Below are 7,386 nucleotides of genomic sequence, written 5' to 3' on the forward strand. Positions count from 1 at the left end.
GTAGATTAGGTGATCGGTTGCTCTGATACTATGTTAAAATATTTACAGAAGAAGAAAAAAACTCTAAACTATGTAGTTTGATTTAATCAAAATCAATTCTTGTTTCGCCTAATAAGTTTTGGATGAAAAGAGAGAGAGAGAGAGAGAGAGAGAGAGAGAGAAAAGTAATTTTATTTCTCTATTTCATCACATTTGATATATATATCTTAGGAGTTATACATACTCGTGTATAGACTCTATATAAAAAAAAAATAATATAGACTGATATATTATCACACTAACAAAAGAAAATTATGGATGATACAGGCCGTTATATGATTTTTAAAATTACTTTAACAAGATCATGCTAATAAAAAAAAATATAAGTTGATACAGAATCGCACAAAAAAAATATTATGGATGATGCAGGTTATTACGTGATCTCTAAAATTATGCTAACAAATATAAAACATGCGAAAGCATGTTATCAACAAAGACCTAGATCTACTCTTTGGCACATCTCTGTTGAAAACTTTCTCTTTCTCTAGAGGCCCGCATTTTAAACTTGAGCAGTGACACATTGTCACCATATTGCTCAATAGAAAGAAAAAGTTGATCAGGATAACATGGAAGATCACAGAAATGTTGCTCAAAATGACATAGCCATGTGTTCAAAAAATAAAAATTTATTTTAAACTTTTCATACCTTGGTTTGATTATTATCTAAGGATCAATTTATGGCGATGTCTTGCTTTAAGTCCTAAGGGTATAATATAAACTAATATATTGTTTATTACATATTTAGATATACTAGCATGCAAAAATGTGCAAGGCACGTCTACTAAAATATTAAAAATAGATAAGTACAAAATAAATAATAAAAATATTTTAAAAAATAAATAATATTAAAGAAGTATAAAAATAAGATTTAATAGAAGATAGGGATTGGAGGTGGATAAGCCTATGGTAGAGGAAGATAGAGAAAAAGAGCAAGTAAGTTAGTAAATAGATAGAGAGGTTAGTTGGGATGGAGATAAAAGAAATTTTATTCACTCAAAAGATTTCATTGGATGCAGAATTTAGAATCAAAATTTTTAATTAGTTATCAACTTTTTTCAAAATAATCCATGGTGATGGTTGTGATATAACAAAACTATTTTTATGAAATAAATAATATTTCATTCATGGGCAAATTCAGCAAACCCAATAAACTATTTTTATGAAACAAATAATATTTTATTCATGGTGATTTTGTTTTTCTGTTGTATTAGTTGTTTTATAAAGCCCTTGAATAAATACATTCAGTTGCATCTACCAACAATATATCCTCGTGATAATTTGGTAAATCCAAAAAAGTATCCCACAACTTAGATCCCCTATGATTCGGTACTGATTTTTAAAATAGTGTAGATATTGTACATATTTTATGCTAGTTTTCTGGTTGATTGTTCCTTATCTTATAAATAAGTTACACTCCTTATTAATTTTCGAATTATCATTTGTTTGTAGTGCTTGTGATTTTTAAAAGATATTTGACATCGATGATTTCATGCTTTTTTTCTAAATGAAGGATAGAGCATAAGCTATTATGAAAATTATACCTTTTTAGGAAAAGAATGGTTCCATGAATATTTCAATAAAAATAACTTGTTTATAAATTAGTTTCCTTCACGTTGATCCTTGTCTTGTAAATAAGCTAGGGAACTAAGATAAACGTCCATCAAGGCTGGGAATCAAAAAGTAAATTTTTGATAAAGAGGTCCGGATCATTAAATACAATTGAAACAATGGTCAAAAAGTAATTTTCTTTTCTTTTTTTGTCGATGGATATTTTTCTTTCTTTCCCTTTCTTTTCTAAGGAGGGTGGGGTGCATCCGTATATTCTCCTCCAACCAAAAGAGGATTGCAAAGGAGATTGATAATCTGATCATTTACTTGCAACCATGAGCCATTGGATTGGATTCATAAAAATTGATAGGGTAATCTCATATATATTGAATCACATTTTGATACTGCTGAATTGAGGTCTTGCAATTATCATCTTATAATGACCGACTGACAGATCAATTTGGATATTTCCAAAATTCTGCAATAAAATGTGTTCAGTTTTTTCACTCTACCTTCAACAAAATCAGATCATGTAGCCCTCATAGGTTTAAATTCCAAATTTAATCCCTTGCATGTAAACTAGACTCCTTACCCACAAAAAAGAGAGAAAGATTTTTTTTTTCAAAAAAAATGTATATTAGACTAGGATTCAAATCCATTTGGGATCATATTTATTGGCATGCTCTGAGCCTGAAATTGTTTCATGGAAAATGCTCAAGTAACTCAACAAAATGCAATCTAAAGTATAATTTCTACTTTAAAGCCAAGAGCTCTGGACCTTTTGAAGTCTTCGATGACCAGGGAAAAGATAAGGAGGCCGGCAGGGCCAAAAGGTTTCACCGATGGTCGCGCCAAGCATAGTTCTGAAACATCAGGGTAATTTGGAAAAGAGAAAGTAATTGAGTAAAGAGGAGTTACAGAGATGTCAACGCGTGAGCAAAAGATGTCCTGAGAGATAAACTTAGCCTACGGAATCCTCACGTCCTTTTCCTCTCTTTGCTTTCTTAAATTCCGTGCATTGTATTGGGATTGGGAGGGAGATCCGCCATAAAACTACTAGTCCTGCTTTCATGGTTATATATTTTTTCTCTTACCACCTTATGCAGTGGCTGCACTAGAAAACTACTAATACATACATAATTAATGTCTTTTATTACTGATCCATTTGAAAATTGTTTAATCCTCCTAGAAATTTTTTTTTCAAAAAAAAAAAGAAAGCATACAATAAATAAAAGAAAATAAAGAAACAAATTAAACAAATCAAGAGCTAGACCGAGAGCTAGTAGCGTGTTTTTTTTTTAGCTAGTGGTATAATTTTTTTTTTCTTTGTAATTATGTTAAGAGCTAGACCGAGAGCTAGATAATATTTCATTGTACATTAAACAATCAAGAAAGTATGAAGTGTTCAAAAGAATATAAACAATTTCTAATTATATGAAAGTTTAGAGAAATATGTATACAGTAGAAATTTGCTGGAGGTAAAGAAATAAAGGATGCTTGAGCAGTATTTTTCATTTTCCTTTTTTCTTTTACCAGGAGGGTTGTGAAGTTATAAGTTTGAGCTTAAGGTGTATACAGTAATTACAAAATATGCTATTTATAATTTAATTACAGTGAACACAAAAAAAAAAATTAATCAATTAAATAAGTGGCACATATATACATGCTTTCATATTGCTTTTCTTTTCTTAATGAACCTGTGTCAACTAGATAACTTTTAGCTGACAACTTTTTGATGCATTTAGTACAGAATTAGTGGTGCAGTCGGAATAATACATCTTTTTAAAGGGGGGTGGGGCTAAATTCATGCTATGTAGTGACCACACCACATGGGCTGGAAGAACCGTTGGCGTAGATCTCACCCTTTTGTAAAGGAAAAGAAAGCTTAATTCCGAATATTCACACACAAGCACAGAGAGAGAGAGAGAGAGAGAGAGTATTCCAGCTTCTAGGGATTATCTAAAGAGGTTAGTGCAAGTGTTGCATGGGATATCCTCAACCAGCTTTTAAAAAGTTGGTGGGGAGGTGTACATGCATGTGAGTTGCAGCAGTGACGAGTCCATTACAAACCATTTGCCTGCCGGAAAAGGCTGCTCAGCCTTTCCCTTTTCTTCCTACTTTATTCCTTTACCTCTCACAAGATGACAAAACGAAAAGCTCTCTCCTCCCCCTCTTGGTGCTTGAGCTACGATCCTTTTAATCTTTGCACCGTATAGAACTGTAGAGTATTCATAGCCGCCATCAAAAAGATAAATGATCGTCAAACAAGACATATCTTATATGATGTATAAGATTATCTTATTTAATGATCGTTCATCTTTTAATGACAGCTACCGAATGCTCATAAATGATCCGTATTTATTGCACTTCTGACCCTAGAATTTTTACCTTGCTTCCAAGACATCATTATTCAATTCACCCACATCCCCACAATGAAGACCTTTTAAATGAGCGCACAAAAGATACATAGCATATTGGTTTTCTTAGTGATGTATTAATTAATTGTGACAACCAATGTTTAAAGCAAATTTTTCAATTGGAACCATATCACCTCGTATATTTTTAATAAACAAATATATATGATTAATCAAAGATCAAATTATCCTAATTGTTTAATTACTTTATGTTTTGGACATAAATACCTTATAGGTAAGTTTGTCCGACAGGGATAACATGTACATTCCTCTCAACAATTTACTGTAGAGGCAGGTTACCATGGATCTTGAGCATCACTTGTTTACAAGTGTTCGCAGCAGGATTTGATGTTTGATGTAAAAAGGAACCACATAAATGTAGGAGAAGGAAGCAGCATCAAGATTCAAGATAGTGATGCAGCTCTGTCAAAGAGATACAAAACCAAGTGTCCACTCAGTCTGAAGTTTGAATTCAGAAACGATGGCTCAGAGCTGTGAAACATAGAATTGAGAAATGATGGCTGTGGTCCAAGGCTCCATAGTTGCTTTGTGGACTGCACATTCATCCCACAACTCGAAATGCGTGAAGGATCGCAAACCAAGGGCGTGCTCTCCTTGAGATCTGTGAAAATTGGTCAGCTCCAAAGGTTGATGAAAAGGACAGCGTGGGTACCGTAGCCCCACCTGATCCCTCTCTCATATCTAAAGTTCATTGTGATTCAGTGCAAAGCTACCAATATAAATAACATGAATTCAAACCAAAGATCACTATATCTCATTAGAAGTGTAACAGCAGCAAACATCTTCTGTGACTCAAGAAAAATCAGAAGGTGGTTTTAGAAGACTAATAAAATTATTACTAATTCACTATTTTTTCAGCAGGGCCACCTTGTAAGCCAAAGAAAGCAGCAAGAGAACCAATGTGATTGCGGAGAACATGCTAGTAATCAAAGCAAAGCCCCATCTGAATTATGTTTCATGAGTATCAGCTGTGATAACAGTAGCCTGCTGTAATTCCATCAAAAGCATTAACCAACGGATCATTTTAAGTTCTAAAGATACCTGCTAAACTGCAGCTATATGGAAAATTCATTATCATTTTAAATTCTAACATTAATGATCGAGATCATTCATGAAAAACAGCAATCTTTATATGTAGAAGTAACAGAACTGCATTTAGGACAATAATGTAAAGCAATATATCATACTAATATTCACCTATATGCAGGATAGGATGCTTTTGAGAGTATTTGGTTCCAAATACTTCTTAATGGAAAACAATGCAGAGCCTCTCGAAATGGAAAAAAAAACAGCACTGTTGATCATTATCCGGGATGTATAGAAAGCTAAAAAATATTTAAGTTGGATCTCTTTTGCTAGCATGTCTAGCCATGAAAAATAAATGATAGCAATATAGCTAGTTAGCAAAAACACAGCATAGACTTTTTGACTTGCACTTCAAACCATTGAACTTGATCTAAATATTTAAAATATATATAGATTAAAATTTACTTATTTTATATGCTTCTAAGCTATAGCGCAAATTAAAACATAATATCATGTTATTGAAATTATCAAATTTATCTTACTTTGATGCATTAGCAAAGGGCCTTGAGAATTCATGATTTTTGGTTTCTAGTCGTTTTATATATTATATATCATGATCAATTTTATCAATTTTCATTTTAAGAAACCATTCATTATTTGGCTCTAAATGCTTCCTAATGAAAACCAATAAAGGGCCTCTTAAAATGAAACCAGCAATATTGATCATGATTTAAGATATAAAAAATGGCTAGATCCAAAAACTACGAATTTTTGAAATCTTTTACTCCTACTATATCATGTTTTAGTTTGATCAATAGTTTAGAAATATAAAAATTAGCTAAGATTTATTATATATATAATTTAATATATTTTAGCTAAAATACCAATGGCAGCTAAAATTTCCTCCAACAAAAAAAGCTTGATATTTTTGGTCTTTAGCCATAAACAAGAGGCCAACATACCAGCTAAGGTCGCAATTTGTATGGAGTCTCATAAAAGATGCAAAGACCTCCAAAAGCTGGTGCAATAGTGGGGGAAAATAATTGCAGGCTTCTCTTAATAGATCTTTTGTTCGTAGAACTGGTCATACAATTTTAGGTCTTGGATCACAAAGAAAATATGTATTTACCTTGTAAATTAATCAATCATCAATCAAGCAGTAAAAATTTGTCCAATGATTAATAATTCATGTTTTGGTTAGTTAAGTGAAATGGTAATCAAGATAAAACACACATGGCATCAACATTAGATGTGCTATGACTTCTAGTATTAAATATTATGAACACAATTACAAGTGAAGATGCTTAGTATTTGACGATGATGAGAAGCAATTTGAATACAAAAGTCAAGCCAACAAGAAGAAACTCCGATAGGATTATTTACCAAAAGGAATTGGAGGAGTGTGTGTGGAAGAGACTTTACTAAATAGGCTCCACAACTTTATAAATATTGGTAAATATCCATAACTCTTAACCTTCATAGAGGCAAGATCTGAACTCTAGTGTGACACAACCACCAAGAGACTTTATTACCTTGGTAAATTAGCATTTTCCTCAAATCTAAATAGTTGTTTAGAGGAGAGAATACTAGACATCTATTTAAGAAGGTGAACTAAAAATACAAGGAGACAAACCTCGCTCGACGAGTATTGAGATGTCACCTTGACTCATTCTATTGTAATTCAAACATTTGAAATTACTATTGTAACTTAATATTGTTGTAACTAGGGCTAATATATCTTGACTGGCACATGTTATACTTGATTAAATCTCTTCATGTATATATTCGTGAAGTTCAAGAAGATTATACTCAACTTCTACATGGTCATACCAAAATTAGCAAGATAAGATATCCAAAGACTAATTGTTGCTTGTCCCATGGACATGCATGAACTAAATTTTCCAATCAATGACCTCTTGAGTTGGTATCTGGACCTAATAATGGTTGAAATTTGAAATAATTTTATCTCGATCTCCACGAGGTAACTTGTATCAAATAGGCAATTTTTTCTGAAGTTTAAAACCAAATATGGAACCAAGTACAACAAATGCAGATCTCATCATATCTTCCTCCACCAAGTTGTACGATCCATTGATGCTTTAATTATGAACAAATTCAATGACAGAAATCAATAAATGGATCAATAAACCATTCTTGAGTGAATCTACTATATATATCTATGATATATATCTAAAATAGATACTTTGCTTGTCTAGAGCTCTCTATTCATCATGTGGATACCGATATTAATGATGCAAATATTAATCAATTTGGCCATCATTAAAATTTGTTGCCTAATATAACGGATATTAATGACACTGGTATTGATGTGCTGCCA

The sequence above is a fragment of the Phoenix dactylifera genome, chromosome 8 (assembly GCF_009389715.1).
Source record: "Phoenix dactylifera cultivar Barhee BC4 chromosome 8, palm_55x_up_171113_PBpolish2nd_filt_p, whole genome shotgun sequence".
In the NCBI taxonomy this organism is placed as follows: Eukaryota; Viridiplantae; Streptophyta; class Magnoliopsida; order Arecales; family Arecaceae; genus Phoenix; species Phoenix dactylifera.